Genomic DNA, 19023 nt, shown 5'->3' on the forward strand with positions numbered 1-19023 from the left:
AGGCCATACGGCTAAAATGTTTTATTATTTATTTATTTTTTTCCCCAAAGGCACTTCATATGGAAAGGGTCGTCTTAGAAGCTTCAAAGGGGGCTCATTCGATTAGAAATCGAAAGTTCTAGTGCCCTTTTCTGTAGTCGAAAATGATTGGAGGGCAACTAGCCCCCCCCCCCCGCCCATCATTCCCCCCAACACATCCAATCAAAATTTTGAGATAGCCATTTTGTTCAACGTAGTTGATTTCCACATAGAAAATATATTTTTGAGGCGGATACTCCCCCAAAACCCTCAGGGCAAGGGTTTTAAGTTATGCCCTGGGGTTCATATAAGGTTTTTATAGAAGGTGTTATAGTATAAAATTCAAAAAAGGCTTCTTCAATTGGAAATTAAGTGGTTTGTACCCTTTTTAATTCTTGAAAGTTTTTGGTGTTTCCAAAGCCCCCCCCCCCCCCCCCCCACGCCCATCATTTCTTGTAAAATAGTCCATTAAAATTTTCAGTTAGCCAATTTGTTCAGCATAGTTGATTTTCAGATAGAAAATATATTTTTGAGGAGAACACTCCCCCACAACCCTCATGGCAAGGGTTTTAAGTTATGCCCTGGGGGCATATAAGGTTTTTATAGAAGGCGTTGTCGTACAAGCTTCAAAACAGGCTCATTCGATTGAAAATTAAAGGGCTAGTGCCCTTTTTAATGGTCGAAAGTGATTGGAGGGCAACTAGCCTCCCCCGCCCATCATTTCCCCAAACATATCCAATCAAACTTTTGAGATAGCAATTTTGTTCAGTGTAGTTGATTTCCAGATAGAAAATGTATTTTTGAGGAGGATACTCCCCCAACAACCCTCAGGGCAAGGGTTTTAAGTTATGCCCTGGGGACATATAAGGTTTTTATAAAAAGTGTTGTTATAGAAACTTCAAAACATGCTCATTCGATTGTAAATTAAAGGGCTAGTGCCCTTTTTAATAGTCGAAAGTGATTGGAGTGTAACTAGCCCCCTCCCCCCACGCCCACCATTTCCCCAAAGACATCCAATCAAAATTTTCAGATAGTCATTTTGTTCAGCGTAGTTGATTTCAAGATAGAAAATATACTTTTGGGGAGGACACTCCCCCACAACCCTCAGGGCAAGGGTTTTAAGTTATGCCCTGGGGGCATATAAGGTTTATATAGAAGGCGTTGTCGTAGAAACTTCAAAACAGGCTCATTCGATTGGAAATTAAAGGGCTAGTGCCCTTTTTAATAGTCGAAAGTGATTTGAGGGCAACTAGCCCCCCCCCCACGCCCCTCATTTCCCCAAACACATCCAATCAAACTTTTGAGATAGTCATGTTGTTCAGCATAGGTGATTTCCAGATAGAAATTATGTTTTTGCAGAGGCCACTTCCCCACAACCCTCAAGGCAAGAGTTTTAAGTTATGCCCTGGGGGCATATAAGGTTTTTATAGAAGTCGTTGTCGTAGAAACTTCAAAAAAGGCACATTCGATTGTAAATTCAAAGGGCTAATGCCCTTTTTATTAGTCGAAAGTGATTGGAGGGCAGCAAGCCCCCCCCCCCCACCCCCCACACCCCTCATTCCCCGGAACACATCCAATCAAAATTTTGAGATGGCCATTTTGTTCAGTGTAGTTGATTTCCAGATAGAAAATATGTTTTTGAGGAGGGCAATCCCTTCCCAATCCTCAGGGCAAGGGTTTTAAGTTATGCCCTGGGGGCATATAAGGTTTTTATAGAAGGCGGTGTCGTAGAAACTTCAAAAAGGGCTCATTCGATTGGAAATTCTGAGGGCTAGTGCCCTTTGTAATAGGCGAAAGTGATTTGAGGGCAACTAATCCCCCTCTCACGCCCACCTTTTCCCCAAACACATCCAATCAAAATTTATGACAGCCATTTTATTAAACGTAGTTTTAAGTTCTGTAAATTAGGTCTTTGAGGATTACAACTCCCCCAAAGCCCTTAGGGCAAGGGTTGTAATTTAAGGATTCTCCAAATCCCTCATATTATTTCTTATGGAAGGGATGCTCGTATAAACTTTAGAGACGGCTCATTTGATTGAAAATTGAAAGTTGTTGTTCACTTTTTAAGAGTCAAAAGAGAATGAAGGGCAACTAGTCCCTCTCCCTTCTCCACGCCCTAAATGCATCAGATAAAAATTTTGAGATAGACATTTTTTAAAAATAGTTCAGAATTCTGATAACAAAAAACTCCGGTGTTGACACATCCCACCAGGGCCCAGTGGTAGGAGTTGTAAGTTATGCCCTGGGGAATAACTTATTAAGGAAGGTTTATAACTTATGGGAAGGGGTTTTGTATGGGAAGAACACATAGGAACTCTATTATAATTACCCAATTATAAGGTTAAAATACATACTCTGTGATAGATGCAAAATTGCTTTGGCACACAAATTCCTATTAAGGTCATTTCCAAACAGTAGTGATCCCTTTGTGTCACAAGTGAAATGGTCTAAACCCCCTTATTGGAGCTGTTTTTTTCAATCCATTCATTGTTGTCAATCGCTGTCCACAAGTTATGCAAGCTGTCTATTGTTCATATATAAGGTTCTTATCAAAGAGGTAATCGTATAGACTTTGAAAAAAGCCTCATTCGATTTAAATTGAAAGTTCTAGATCCGTTTTTTAAAGTCAAGAATAATCGGACAGTAAGCACCCCCCCCCCCATGCCATAAAACTTGCAAAAGCCTAAAAAACTTGCAAAAGCCTAAAACCTACTGCGTCATTGGCGCTTTACTGAAAACGAATTATATTACAAATGTTTTCTTTTGTACTTAATATTGAAAATAAATATTAAAATTACAGTAAAATCTTGAACTGATGAGCTTTTAGCAATTAATATCATTATGCATCAAATATTCAGTTTAATTTATTAGTTCTTTTCAAGATTGGTCAAGACAAATATAGTTTCACTACAAGCAAAATTTGGATACTGCCCCCTTCGTTAACTGTAAAAACCTAAAGCATTCTATGCCATTAGCGCTTCACTGAGAGCAAATTACCCGGATATTAGAAATTTATTATTTTCCAGTTCTTACAGCATTGAAAATGAAAATAAAAATTACAGTGAAAAAAAATCTTGAACTGATGGAAATCTTTCAACAATTAATATCATTATATATCTAACATTCAATTTGATTTTGTTTATACTTTCCAAGACTGTTCAAGACTCATATAGTTTTGCCATTTTTTTTAACTCTGCCATTTTTTGTAACTAATCGTGTTAGTTTTTTATGAAAACAATCTATTGCTTCTAGGCATTTCTATTTCAGCGAAAAACTGCACCTCAAACTTTGTGGAACATGCATTTTCTTTCATGAAACACCAAAATATAATAAAATGTCGAGTTTCGAAGTGTTCCATCACTCGCAAGCAAGTTCCATTGGTATTTTTGAATCCTCATGGCCAATTTAGGGGATGGAGGGTTTGCTAATTCTCGTAGCAGCCCCATTCCGTCGTGGTATGGTTCACATTTTCAACACCTGGCTTCCGGACTATCATATAATCTACCAAGCATACAACTACCCCAAATCAGTATCAATATATAAATGAAACCCAAAACGAACAAAAATTAAAATAAATATTAGAGTCAAACTCAAAAAGACCGTAAATTAATGTGAGTAGGGTTCAAAACCCCTATGCTTTCTAAAAGCCAGAATATAATTTGTACTTTACTGAAAACAAATTCAAATGAGTTTACTGAAAAAAAAAATGTGCACTTTCAATTTAATATACATAGGCTGATATTTATTACCTAAAATCTTAATTAATTTTTGATTTCTTAAAGTTACAAAAGTGAAAATATTTCAAAGAATTATTTTCCAGAAAAGCGCCAATGACGCAGTAGGTTTTAGGCTTTTGCAGTGAGACGATATCCAAACTCTTGTTTATAGTTATTTTTATTCGATTCAAACTTGATTTGCATATTCAATTTAAATTTCACTCGTTTTAAGATTTATTTATTCAATTACATTAATATATATTGTATGTTTGTTCGCATTGATTGTTTATTTAATTTCTATTCGTTTTAAGTTTCATTTATACTTTAATAGCAAAATATTTGTTTTCGTTTTAAGCTTGATTTTCATATTCAATCTAAGCATTACTCTTTAAGATCTGTTAATTCATTTATATTAATACTTGTTGTATGTTTTTTGCCGTGTTTGTCTATTTTGTTCCCTCTCATTTTATGGTCTATTTATTCTTAACTTATAGTTCCCGATTGTTTGGAGTTTGTACTTTAACTTGTTTTCTTATGTCCTGATCTTAAGTTTAGAATTCACCAAACTATTATTTTGAATACTTCTTTTTCGGAAAGTTTTTTTTAACTAATTTTTATTCATTTTGACTGCAAAAAGTTTCAAGTTTTTATGGCATGGGGGGGGGGGGTGCTTAATTTCCGATTATTCTTGACTTTAAAAAACGGATCTATAACTTTAAAATTAAATCGAATGAGGCTTTTTTCAAAGTCTATACGATTACCTCTTTGATAAAAACCTTATATATGAACAATAGACAGCTTGCATAACTTGTGGACAGCGATTGACAACAATGAATGGATTGAAAAAATAACTCCAATAAGGGGGTTTAGACCACTTCACTTGCTGACATAAAAGGATCACGACTGTTTGGAAATGACCTTAATAGGAATTTGTGTGCCAAAGCAATTTTGCATCTATCACAGAGTATGTATTTTAACCTTATAATCGGATAATTATATTAGATTTCCTATATGTTCTTCCCATACAAAACCCCTTCCCATAAGTTATAAACCCCCCTTAATAAGTTATGCCCCAGGGCATAACTTACAACGCCTACCCCTGGGCCCTGGACGGCTGTGTCGATCCCGGAGTTTTGTGTTATCAGAATTTAGAACTATTTTAACAAAATATCTATCTCGAAATTTTTATCTGATGCATTTAGGGCGTGGAGGAGGGAGAGGGGCTAGTTGCCCTTCAATTTCTTTTGACTCTTAAAAAGTGAACAAGAACTTTCAATTTTCAATCAAATGAGCCCTCTCTAAAGTTTATACGAGCATCCCTTCCATAAGAAATAATATGAAGGATTCGGAGAATCCTTAAATTACAACCCTTGTTCTGAGGACTTTGGGGGAGTGGTAATCCTCAAAGACCTAATTTCCAGAACTTAAAACTACGTTTAATAAAATGGCTGTCTTAAAATTTTGATTGGATGTGTTTGGGGAAAAGATGGGCGTGAGAAGGGGGTTAGTTGCACTCCAATCAGTTTCGACTATTAAAAAGGGCGCTAGCCCTTTAATTTCCAATCGAATAAGCCTGTTTTGAATTTTCTACGACACTACATTATGTAAAAACTTTATAAGGCCCTAGGGCATAAATTAAACCACTGGCCCTTGCGATTGATTGATTCCGAAAAAAATATTATATCTATCTTGAAATCAACAAAACTTTACGAATTTGCTACCTAGAAGTTTTGTTCTGAGAGTGGGGGTGAACTGATAGGTGTAGAGGGGGGGGGGCTAATTGCCCTCCAATCACTTTTGACGGTTAAAAAGGGCATTAGCCCTTTGAATTTCCAATTGAATGTGCCTGTTTTGAAGTTTCTACGACAACACCTTCTATAAAAACCTTATATAACCCCAGGGCATAACTCAAAACCCTGACCCTGTCGGCTTTGGGGGATTACTCTCGTCAACAACAAGTTTTTTATCTGGTAAGCAGCTCGGACGAACAAAATGGCAATCAGCGCAGTTTGATGGAAGGTGTTTTGGGGCAGAATGGGCGTGGGGGGGGGAGGCAGTTGCAACCAAGTAACATACGACTAATAGAGGACCCTTTCCCGTTGAATTTATAATCGAATGAACCTTTTTTGAATGTTCTACGAAAAACCCTTCTATAAAAAAACCTTTTATGCCCACAGGGCATAACTTAAAACCCTTACCCTGAGGGTTGTGGGGGATTGTCCTCCTCCAAAATATGTTTTCTATCTGAAAATCAACTACGCTGAACCAAATTGCTATCTCAAAATTTTGATTGGATGTGTTTGGGAGAATGATGGGCGTGGGAGGGGGGGGGGGTTAGTTGCCCTCCATCACTTTCGACTAGTAGAAAGGGCACTATCCCTTTGAATTTACAATCAAATTAGACTTTTTTGAAGTTTCTACGACAACGCCTTCTATAAAAACCTTATATGCCCCCAGGGCATATCTTAAAACCCTTGCCCTGAGGGTTCTGGGGGAGTATCCTCCTCAAAAACATATTTTCTATCTGAAAATCAACTACGCTGAACAAAATGGCTATCTCAAAATTTTGATTGGATGCGTTTGGGGAAATGGTGGGCGTGCGGGGGGTCCAGTTGTACTCCAATCACTTTTGGCTATTAAAAAGGGCACTAGCCCTTTAATTTCCAATAGAATGAGCCTGTTTTGAAGTTTCTACGACAACGCATTCTATAAAAACCTTATATGCCCCCAGGGCATAGCTTAAAACCCTCGCCCTGAGGGTTGTGGGGTAGTGTCCTCCTCAAAAATAAATTTTCTATCTGGTAATCAACTACGCTGAACAAAATGGCTATCTGGAAATTTTGATTGGATGTGTTTGGGGGAATGAGGTGCGTGGGGGGGGGGGAGGGGCTAGCTACACTCCAATCACTTTCGGCTATTAAAAAGGGCACTAGCCCTTTAATTTCCAATCGAATGAGCATGTTTTGAAGTTTCTACGACAACTCCTTCTATAAAAAAAACTTATATGCCCCCAGGGCACAACTTAAAACCCTTGCCCTGAGGGTTTTGGGGAGTGTCCTCCTCAAAAATATATTTTATATCTGGAAATTAACTACGCTGAACAAAATGGCTATCTGAAAATTTTGATTGGATATGTTTGGGGTAATGATGGGCGTGGGGGGGGGGGCTAGTTACACTCCAATCACTTTCGACTATTAAAAAGGGCACTACCTCTTTAATTTTCAATCGAATGAGCCTGTTTTGAAGTTTCTACGACAACACCTTCTATAAAAATCTTATATGCCCCCAGGGCATAACTTAAAACCCTTGCCCTGAGGGTTGTGGCAAGGGTTGTGACTTAAAACCCTCCTCAAAAATATGTTTTCTATCTGGAAATCAACTACGCTGAACAAAATGGCTATCTTAAAATTTTGATTGCATGTGTTTGGGGGAATGATGGGCGTTGGGGGGGGGGGGGTCTATTTGCCCTCAAATCATTTTCGACTATTAAAAAGGGCACTAGAACTCTCGATTTCCAATCGAATGAGTCCCCTTTGAAGTTTCTACGACGACCCCTTCCATATGAAGTGCCTCCGGGGGAAAAAAAATAATAAAACATTGGAGCCGTGTGGCCTTTACTATAGGCAACGCTACAGCGTTGCGTCTGATATGTGTGATTACGATGTGTCTTGGACGTAAAATTTAACTTACCTGTTTGGCGAACCTGGTGTATCAATTGATCTGCGTTTGAGATAGCATTATAAATTGGAAAAAGACTAGACCTAGGGCTGAAATTTTACTTCTTAGCGTTTTATTTGTGTCTTTTTATATTGGCTCGGATAGGACATTGATTGTATTTTTTAGCTTTTAACAAGTTACTTAATAAATCCTAATGCTCCTTACCGTTCTTGAACAACAATCTAGAGCAAAAATGATTGGAGGGCAACCTACCCCCTTCTATGCCCTTTTCAGCTGCCACAAAGACATCTGATCAAAATTTTGAGACAATCTTTTTGTTTAAAATAGTCAATATCTGTGCCTCCAGAAACTCCTAAGAATAAACCTCCAAATAAAAGAGAGAAAAGGGTTCTGAAAAAAAAAAAAAAATTCCAACGATTCGTGAAATTTCAGATAGGATAAATATATTTTTTCTAATCGATTTTAAAGTTTCATATTAAGCAGACCGGACCACAGAGACTTTCGGAATAAAATTGGACTTATATAGATGCTTTTTTTAACTGATCTGCTAACTTAACTGATGTTCTAACTTAACTGATTCTTTTTTTTCTATTTTTAACTGATTTGTTTTAAAATCTCTCCATAATTAACCAAATGAGACAAAGCCCAAAATTTCGCAAAGCACATATGGCACCTCATTCATTAAGATGTTTGGGGGGGGGGGGGCAATAGCATTGCACCTTTATGTGGCTACTTCTGTTCATTTTAAGTTCAAATTCATGATTCATTTTAATTTCTGCTTGTTTTGGGATTCATTGTAGCAGAATCTGTTGTCACTATGCTTGATGTAATTACTCTTAATAATTTCTCTTCGTTTTGGGTTTCATTTATTTACTAATGATAATTTCTGTTCGTTTGACGTTTGAAAACGTTCTACGTTGGTTTATTTTTGCTCGTTCTAGACTTTAATATGGCTCTTCATTTATCTTTAAAAATTTTATTTTCGGATTTAAAAAAATTAATTAATTGAAATTAAATATTTATTAAATGTCATTAATAAATATTATTAAATTGAAATTATTCAATCAAATACTCTCCTAACGAAAACAAACGTACAATAAGTTTACCGTCAACATTTCGGCACATTTTTATTTCTTTATGACTCCGCATTGCCAACTCATTGCGGATAACTTGATGCAAGTTTTTGTTTTTCTCTCTCTCTTAAAATCTAAGAGCTTCGGTCAAGAGCCACCGCGCATGAACTACGTATTTGAAACTTGGAAATTCCAGTCGGCTAAAGCTCCAAGTCTTAAGCTTGGTAAAGTATTTGTACCTGACATTTTGTGAAGTGTCATGAATAATTTTCTACTATTATCTTCAGGAGCTATAGCATGAATAGCATAAGTTACTGAACTAAATAAGGTGAGTCGTAAATAAGATATGTACTTATCAATAAGATATCTCATGAAGGTCTTCTATGTCACAAACAAAATTGAGTTTAAAAACGGCTTCCCTAGGGAAGAGCCAGGAGCACGTACCCCCTCCCATTGCAGAAGGAATACAATTAAATCTTCATTTCGGGATGTGTTCTCGAGTGTGAATGCAAATTTCAAGTGCGTTAATTCCTTATCATTACGCTTGTTCATTAGAAATGCCCCCCCCATTAAGATATAATTATCTAATAGCGTTCTTGAATCCAACAATGGTCAAAGAATGCAAGAAGCTTGAATTACGATAATAAAAAAGAATGATTTTCTTTCAAATGTGTTTCTCAAATAACTTCATTATATTTTTAAATTTATTCTTGTTTACAAATTTTTTTTCATAATTGAACTCTTCACTATAAATACTGTAAATATGCAAGTAGCATTTTCAATGCGAATAAAAATCAGTGTTAGGTACTGTTATATTTCAATTACCCTTCGATATTCTTTCTGGTCCCTCGTACTGTCTTTTCCATAGGTGTGTTCCGGAAACAGACATCATTTATTGAATAATGAAAAGTTAGATTTTTAGTAAGGATCTAAAGCCTTATGATTGCTAATAAGCTCAGATTAAACCAGAAAATGTAATATTTGAGTGTCCATTTGCTATTAAAGAAAAAATTAATAGACAATTTTATTTCTCTTTGGTGGCAATTCATCTTGTTTTTTTTCATTCCATTTTTCAGTTTATCCATTTAGCCTTTTTTTTATTTTAGTGAATTAGTAAAATTTGTAATTAAGGAAACCTTTTTTATGAACTTAGTTTTTTGTTGGTTCTCATTATATTATTTTTTTTTGTATCTAAAGTTATAAATTAATCTTATTATATGTCAAGACGAAAATATCTGTAGTAAGCCCGTCAACCTCCTCTAAGTGTAAGTTGTGGCAATGATAAAATCCACTATTATCTATTGATTAAATGTAAAATTGCAATATATTGACCTTCTGAGACCTGAACATAGAAATGCTTTTCTGGTGAAAAAGGCACTGGGGCTTTCGTCAGGCTCCTGAGGTTTCCTAAGGTTAGTCTAAGGTGGCTTGGTGCTGCAGTGAGCTTTTAGTGACCAATTCGGGAAAAGTTTCCAGAATCCCCCCCCCCTGAAAAAAAAGCGTCCCACCCTTTTGATTTATTTGTAATTAGTGAAAATAGATCACTATTAACGCTAATAGGCTTTTAAAAAATCTGACTCCCTAAATCCCCATAGGTAGTTTCCAAAAATGTGGAGGTTTGAACGCTATCAAGCTGGAAGTATAAGAAGAAAACAAACCTTTAATTAAATATACTTTTCAAGCATACTTGAAAAAGTACACTTTTCATTATTCACTTATTCATTATTCACTTTTCTATTATACCATACATGGATAGGACCTTCATTATAGCTCTTATATCGTTTGAATCAAGCGCTTGTTAATAATTTATAAAATTGAGTATCACAGGAGTCTAATGACTCAAATACTTCTCAATTATTAACCTAAAACACTTTTCACTTTTCTATAATAGAAAAGTGAAAATTGAATAATGTGACCAAAAGACACTGTCAAGTATTTGAGTTGAGGGGTCTCTAGTTCCAGTGAATATTAAAATCATTGAGAGCCTTGGGGAGGGGGTATACATAAAACCTTAGAAAGAGTGTAGGGTGAGCTTGGGTAAGTCCGACCCCTTATTAAGTTTTTTTTTTTTAGCTTAATTTGGTCCCAAAATTGTTTTGGTGTTGCTGGTACAATAAAAACTATTTGACGTCGCTCTTGGTCATACTAGTAATTATATAAAACAACAAGTTTTTTTTAACTGAAAGTAAGGAGTGACATTAAAACTTAAAACGAACAGAAATTATTCCGTATGTGAAAGGGGCTGTCCCCTCCTCAACTCCTCGCTCTTTACGCTAAAATTTTTTATTGTTTTAAAAAATAGAGATGCGAGAAAGAGTCAAACTTTAGCGTAAAGAGCAAAGCGTTGAAGAGGGGACAGCCCCTTTCATATACGAAATAAATTCTGTCTGTTTTAAGTTTTAATGTCACTCCTTATTTTCAGTTAAAAAAAACTTGTTTTTTTATTTAATTTCTGAACTTTTTAAATTAATGCAGGTTTTGATTTTGGCTCATCGTACATGAATAATGAAAATGAAATTTGCATCTTAATTTTACTTTTTTTGGCTAAATGGCTTTCTTGAAAGTTTTTTAATTTTATTTACGAACGTTTTCATTAGTAATAAACATACGTAACCTACGAATTTACTTACGTAACAAACTTCTATATTCGAAAATTTTTATTACGTATATTAGGGGGTTCACCACCTAGTCAATATCTCACTCTTTGCGCTAAAGTTCGGATTTTTTTTCCAATTCTTTAAGAATGACCCCTTAATTACAAAGGCCGTTAGTTAGAATAAATAGTTCTTATAAAAGTACTAAAAAAAACTTTAGCGTAAAGAGTGAGGTATTGACTAGGAAGCGAACCCAATTACATACGCAATAGATTCTGTTCGTTTTAAGTTTTGATGTTGAAAATTTTTCAGTTGAAAAGTTTTTCAGTTGAAAACTTTTTTTTATTTAATTTGTGATCTTTTTTTAAATAATACTGGGAAATCCGGCACCCCCTTCATAGCAATGCCGCTTCCCCCATGAAAACTTCCTCCATGGAAAGATCCTCCCACGTAACCCCCGATCCACCCCCACCCCACCACCAGAAAAAATCCTTCATGGAAACGTCCGAATACTTCCCAATAAACATTGCTATATATAAGCAATGGACAAAATTCATAACTTGCAGTGCTTCCCCACGGGACTGTGGGGGATTAAGCCGTCCTCAAAAACATAGCTATTATACTTATTATTATTAGTTATTATTATATTTATACGACGATGCTGAATAAAATGACTATCTCAAAATTTTGATCGGGTGACTTTGGGAAAAAAATGAGCATGGGAGGGGGCCTAGTTGCCCTCCATTTTTTTGGCCACTTAGAAAGGACACTAGAATTTTTAATTTCCGTTAGAATATGCCCTCCTACGATGTTCTAGGACCATTGGGTCGATACGATCACTCCTGGGAAAAAGAAAAAAAAAAAAAAAAAAACAAACAAATAAACACGCATCCGTGATCTTTCTTCTGGAGAAAATACAAAATTCCTCATTTTTTAGATAGGAGCTTGAAACCTCTGCAGTAGGGTTTTCTGACACGCTCAATCTGATGGTGTGATTTTCATTAAGGTTCTATGACTTTTAGGGGCTGTTTCCTCCTTTTTTCGAAAATAAGGCAAATATTCTCAGGCACGTAACTTTTGATCGGTAAGACTAAACTTGATGAAACTTATATATTTAAAATTAACAGGAGAATTCAATTCTTTTGATGGGTATATTGGTATTAAAGTTCCTTTTTTTAGAGTTTCGATTACTATTGAGCCGGGTCGCACAGTTCGATACTACGAACTGTTTGATATTCTTCACAATCCAGAAAGTTCGTAAATTATCATACCTATCTCAGGGGGCAAACTTACCCCCTAGTCTTCGGAAATTTTTTACGCAGTTTTTGTCTCTTATCAAGAAGAAAATAATTTACACTGTCGCCACATCCATCTTGATTTACTACAACATCTTTTTGCCGTTGAAACCGAGTCGCATGCTTCAAGTTACAGAATCAAACAGTTCGTGGTAACGAACTGTAAGTAGTATTGGTACAATTAAAGGTAGCAGAGTGTCCCCCCATATAGCTACAATGCTTACAAGCGGGGTGTGTCCCCATATAGGTATAATGATAAGTAGAGGACAGTAAGTACTCCCGCCATACAAGCAGACAGTACAATGACCGGATTCAGCCTACCATGAAAATTCGTGCTGTTCACGAAACCATGGTTTTGGAGTTAAAAAACATATTTCTGTTAAAAGTCGTGAGTATTTTCATGGTATAGTGATTCGTTTCCTGGTATGAAGTTATGAAATTCTGTCTGTAAGTTAATTTGTTAGGGTGTGGTTGTTTTATGTTTAACCTTGAACACGGGTATAAAAACATTGTCGATGAGTTATTTTCTCAGTTCAAAATTGGCATTTGAAATACAATGATGCATTCTAACAAAAGGAATATTGATGAAAGCTACACGCAAGAAGTAAGTTATTCTTTTATATTCTTAGTGGGTAAAGAAATTAATTCTAATAAAATTTATCGAGTGGTTTATACATTCCCCTTATAGTTAACAGATTTTTAAATATTTTTGAACCTCGATCTCCTCAGGTCGGTAAAGAGCAATATCAAAACAATAAAAAAGTATGTAAACACTGCATTTAAATGGCTTGCGAGCTTAGTACATAAGGTAAATCATACCTATTTTTTATTCCGGCCCAAAGTTCCCCACCCCCCACTATGCCACAGTCGTCCCCCACTCCACCAACCCCCTCCCTCCAACCCCCTCCCCCCAACCTTTTTTTAACTTTTTTTTAACTTTTTTTTAACTTTTTTCTTACATCTCTTAGAATGACATGAAACACACTTAAAAAAAAAAAATTCACATTTAATATTTTCCAACTTCAAAATGGGAATGATATAGATATGTGTGTTGCGACTTTTACTATTAGAAAAATAATGTTTGTAGTGACCAATTTTTTTTATACATCTCTAAATCATATCAGAAAAATAGAATGACACTTTTAATTTAAATTTTAAAAACTTATTTTTGTGCATACTATTGATGAGGACTGATGGTTCTCTTTCAACATTTTTGTCATGAAAAACAAACTTTTTTTTTTAATTTTTTTTAAACTTTTTTTTAACTTTTTTTTACATCTCTTAGAATGTCATGAAACACACTTAAAACACAAAAAATTCACATTTAATATTTTCCAACTTCAAAATGGGAATAATATAGATATTATGTTTAAGAGGTAATTACTTGGCGAAGAAAAAAGAAATAAAAAAAATGTCGTCCTAATCCAGCAATTGAGACAAATGTGCACTTGAACGAGGCTTTCACCTTACCCATCTATCCAACTACCTAGGACCAAACAGTATAATCGAACTATCAGCCAAATAGAAATGTCGAAATCAATGCAAAGTCGTCATCAATAAATGTAAATCGTTGTAAATTTACAAGCGAAAGCACCTTCAATCTAGCAAAATATTTCCAAGTAGAACCTTCCATTGGGCTCATCAGAAGAAATACCACCTGCCTTAACGGGTTTCAAGGCTTTACTTTCTGTATCCGGCACAGTGGAGCCTCTACCATAAGATCTATATGGTATCCCTATGTCAGGTAAAACTTGTAAAATACATGCATACTAGTCAAGCTATTAAAAATTACATACAAAAAGTGTTTCAATGTTTTCTTAATAAAATCCCAGAGGTCACTGAGCAGAGACCATTCTGGAACAAATGAAAACTGGTCCAGATGTGTCTTTTATTGGTATCTGGAACCAATTACAAATTTAAAGATCCTCAAGCTTGTTTGAAAACCGTCTACAAATTCAAAATTCCAAAAAAAAGCGAAAGAGAAATTATATTAAAATATCATTCAGTATTTCTTTACAATTTTTTGTATATTTACCTAAAAGTTCATGATACATAAAACTAAATTTATTGAATTGCCAACTAATTTTTTGGCAGAAAAACCTCTTGAGATCAGTTTTTCGCTCAGCTTTTTACATCTATTTTTAAAATCTGTGTAATTACTGCATATTTTTGCATACCTAAATAATTGGGAATAATAAGCTGAATAAGTGATATTTGAATGTATATTACTTTCAAGGAATGAAAAATTAATTACTTCAAAATTAAAATCATACGTTTTATTATATATTTTGAAAACTAATTTATTTTTATTTGAAATATTAATATTTAAATCTAAGAAATGGTCGGAGTGTCCCATCCCTTAGCTAGGCTCCAGAATTAACTCTTGTGGATAAATATTTTTCGAAATCTCAATAAACTCTGCACAATTTATTACTAAGAGATCGTCCAGATATCTTTTATTATTTGAAAGGTTATATTTTACATTGCTTGGGCTATTTTTATTTATCATATATTCGTATTCTAATTGACTTAAAAACAGGTCCGCTATGAATGGACTCGCATTCCCACCCATAGTAATACCTACAGTTTGTTTATATAAATTCCCATTAAATTTTATAAAAGCATTAAATAGAAAAAATTCCAATAAATCACATACCATATCCAAGCTATAACATCTTGAATTAATAGTACTTTTAAAGAAATTCGTCCATCGGGCTTTTTTATTAAAAGTATAAATTTTCAAAAATCCTATATTATAAAAAATAAAATATTTATTTATGACAATTTTAATTTTTTTGAATAATAAATTAAATTACAAATTTGTATACAGATTAGTAAAATCAAATGAATCGACTCTTTTATCTCAAACATTAGCCAAAGAATATATCACTTGTAACGAGTTTTTAACACTCCAATATGGGTTAAAGTTAGAAATTTTTTTAATTCCGGAGCAATATGCTTTAAATTTATTTCTAATTTCTCCTAAAATTAAAGATAGGTCAGTAGCCGCAATTCTGGTTGGACACCTTGCTGCCCCAGCAATAAAACGTGGTTTTGGTGGATATTTATGAAATTTTATTGTCCAATATAAGAAAGGAAACTTTTTATCATTATCATTTATTTTAATATTGAATTTTTTCAAAATTCTTTCTTCTATATCTTCAATTAAACTATTCTCCTCTATATGAGCCTTTTCGTATGTATTTGTTGTTTGTAACTCTTTTGATAAAATATCACAATAGAGTTTCTGACAAATTATGGCAAAATTATTGCTAGTTTTATCAACTGGTACAATTATAAATTCATTCTGTATATTAGCAATTGCTTGTTTCATATTGGCATTATAAAATATTGAATTTTTCACAGAATCTGTTGGATTAATTCTAGACATGCTATTTCGTACACTAGTCAAAATCAAATTTATCCAATTCTGAAATCTGTCTTTAGTAATTTTCTCCTTCTTGTACCATTTATCAATAAATAAATTTAAATCATTCTTTAATCCCCTAAAAATATCTGCTGGCCTTATGCGGTAAAAAAGACAGAACTTAGCATCCATTTTCATTATATTTTTAAGCTAAAGATATTTTATAATTAACAATTCCCCCGTTACAATCTGCTCGTACGTTTGATCCAGATACAGTAAAAATTGCTTGCAACAACAAAGTTTTTTCAAGTCACTCTCCTTACCCAGTTTTGTAAGTAAGGAACTATAGTTAAAAAGCAATTGACCAATCGTTTTTGCAAATTTTCATATTAAAATCTGACTATCTTTATACCCCATATTATATTAAAGGACATTCCTCATTCTCTACTGGTTTAAGATTCTCGGTAAACTAGTATCTTCTATTTATTTACAACTAAAATTAATAGAAAAATATTATCTATTATCTTTATTAACAATTTTATCAGAATTGTTATATTTTGAAATAAATTTTGACTTAGCTAAAATGCAAACTGCATCATAAATTAATTTATTTTTTGAGTTACCTGTTGTATTATTCTTTGCAATCCATAACACTTTCATTAAATCATTCCTTGATAATTTAATTAAAGATTTTATTAAAGAAGCCATTCCATTAATCTCAAATATGTGACATATATTTATTACAAATGGATTTAAATCTAAATAATTATTTTTATTATTTTTTATATTTCATCTTGATCGGTTTTTACGTTTAGTGGGGCAATTAAAAGAAGGGTGCTCAGTTAACCCATTAATAGAGTTACCAACTACATTGGACATGTCTTCGTATTTCGCAACTCGATCATATAGCCCAAAGGGATACGCGGTACCCAGAGCATGGATCCAATACTCTTCTCGTCTGCTAAATTTATTATTTTTCTCTTCTTTAGTAAAGTTTTCTAGGTCCAGATTTTCTAAAATTGTAATAGTTAGATTAGATACTGAGCAAGTACCATTATTACGATGTTGAACTAGATTATTGTTTGTTTTTTCCCTGGTTATTATAGTTTTCTGTCCCGAAAGTCTCATATATATGTTGTTAATTATTTCCCCCACGTATTGTAATTCACAATTTTTACTTTCTAGTAAGTATATAATATTTTTTGTTTTGCAATTTTTCTATCCATTTCATAAACTTTTAAACTTTTTATTATATAATTTTATTTTAAAATATCTTGGTGGTATTATGTTATATTGAAAAAGAAAAAAACGACCATTACACTTACTAATATTCAGCAGACCCCTTTGAATATTATCATTACCATTATTATTCAATATAAAATCAGAAATCAAATAAAGCCAAAACGACAAATAATAAAAAAAAAGTCCAAAACATCTCCAAAAGCCAAGCCAAAAGTCCACAAGTAATAAGGTTACTCTTACTAATCATACAAAAAAAAAAAAAAACAAAAAAAAAAAAAAAAAAAACTACCCTAAATAGAGCTTTTGCTTAATACTACCATTTTAAAATAAGTAATAAATTAGCCAAATAATCATCATTTTCAGGTAAAACCTGGACCAGGGTTAAGGTCCATCGGGGAAGAATTTTTGATGATTCCTCCACCAGCACTAGATCTTACCTGGATTCATATTATGTTTAAGAGGTAATTGCTTGGCGAAAAAAAAAAAAAAAAAAAAAAAAAAAAAAAAAAAACTGTCGTCCTACTCCAGCAATTGAGACAAATATGCACTTGAACGAGGCTTTCACCTTACCCATCTATCCAACTACCTAAGACCAAACAGTATAACCGAACCATCAACCAAATAGAAATGTCCAAATCCATGCAAAGTCGTCATCAATAATTATAAATCGTTGTAAATTTATAAGCTAAAGCACCTTAAACCTAGCAAAATATTTCCAAGTAGAACCTTCCATTTGGGCTCATCAGAAGAAATACCACCTGCCTTAACGGGTTTCGAGGCTTTACTTTCTTTACCCGGCACAGTGGAGCCTCTACCATAAGATCTATATGGTATCCCTATGTCAGGTAAAACTTGTGAAATACATGCATACTAGTCAAGCTATTAAAAATTACATACAAAAGTGTTTCAATGTTTCCTTAATAAAATCCCAGAGGTCACTGAGCAGAGACCATCCTGGAACAAATGAACACTGTTCCATATGTGTCTTTCATTGGTATCAGTTAACAATTAAAAATTTAAAGATCCTCAGGCTTGTTTAAAAACCATCAACAAATTCAAAAATACAAAAAAAAGCGAAAGAGAAATTATATTAAAATCTCATTCAGTATTTCTTTACAATTTTTTTTATATTTACTTAAAAGTTCATGATACATAAAACTAAATTTTTTGAATTGCCAACTAATTTTTTTGGCAGTAAAACCTCTTGAGTTCAGTTTTTCGCTCAGCTTTTTACATCTATTTTTAAAATTTGTGTAATTACTGCATATTTTTGCATACCTAAATAATTGGGAATAATAAGCTGAATAAGTGAAATTTGAATGTATATTACTTTCAAGGAATGGAAAATTAATTACTTCAAAATTAAAATCATCCGTTTTATTATATATTTTAAAAACTAATTTATTATTAAGACTGATGGTTCTCTTTCAAGATTTTTTTCATGAAAAAAAAAAACTGTTTTTTTTTAGGATTTTCCAGAGCTCCCCCTACCCGTTAAGAAGATAAGATGGGGTGAAGCGACTCTAGTGGTCATGTTAAACAGACCAACGGTTATACAATATCGTCGTAGGTCGAATCCAATAATACCATAAGCATTAACCGTAAACCACCCAATAGCCAACTGTCCAGCTGCCACATCCAGCATCCACAACAATATGCCACAACCATCCGGACCCATCATACACCAGCCAACTTTCAACTGGTCAATTCCCACATCCAACACTCACAACAAGATGACACAACCATCCGGACCCATCATACACCAGCCAACTGTCAACTGTTCAACTGCCACACCCAACAAAGAAACCATACTCCCATTCCATGAAGCTGATGTAGTCATGGAATCAGTCACCTCTCTCCGTGATTACGTAAGAAAATTTGTATCTTCTCTCTCTCTCTCTCTCTCTCTCTCTCTCTCTTATCTCTGTATATATATATCTCAGTGTGCGTGTTATAAAAAAAAAAACAAGAAAAAAAAACCTCAATGTTAATGTTAGGATTTAGCATGAATTAAGAATTAAAAAAAAGTACTAAAAGGGT

The 19023-nt window shown here is 33.9% G+C and overlaps 1 long non-coding RNA gene across 1 annotated transcript in view; it reads left to right on the forward strand.

Moving 5' to 3' along the window:
• Positions 1-8686: 8686 nt before the first annotated feature.
• Positions 8687-19023, forward strand: part of LOC148952490 (uncharacterized) — a 63614-nt gene continuing 53277 nt past the window's right edge. Inside the window, exon 1 of the long non-coding RNA XR_016141770.1 lies at positions 8687-8813. This is a non-coding gene — a long non-coding RNA (uncharacterized LOC148952490). The remainder of the gene's footprint in view (positions 8814-19023) is intronic.

This window comes from Artemia sp. Qi Xiang Cuo, chromosome 5, assembly GCF_049724085.1.
Source record: "Artemia sp. Qi Xiang Cuo chromosome 5, ASM4972408v1, whole genome shotgun sequence".
NCBI lineage: Eukaryota > Metazoa > Arthropoda > Branchiopoda > Anostraca > Artemiidae > Artemia > Artemia sp. Qi Xiang Cuo.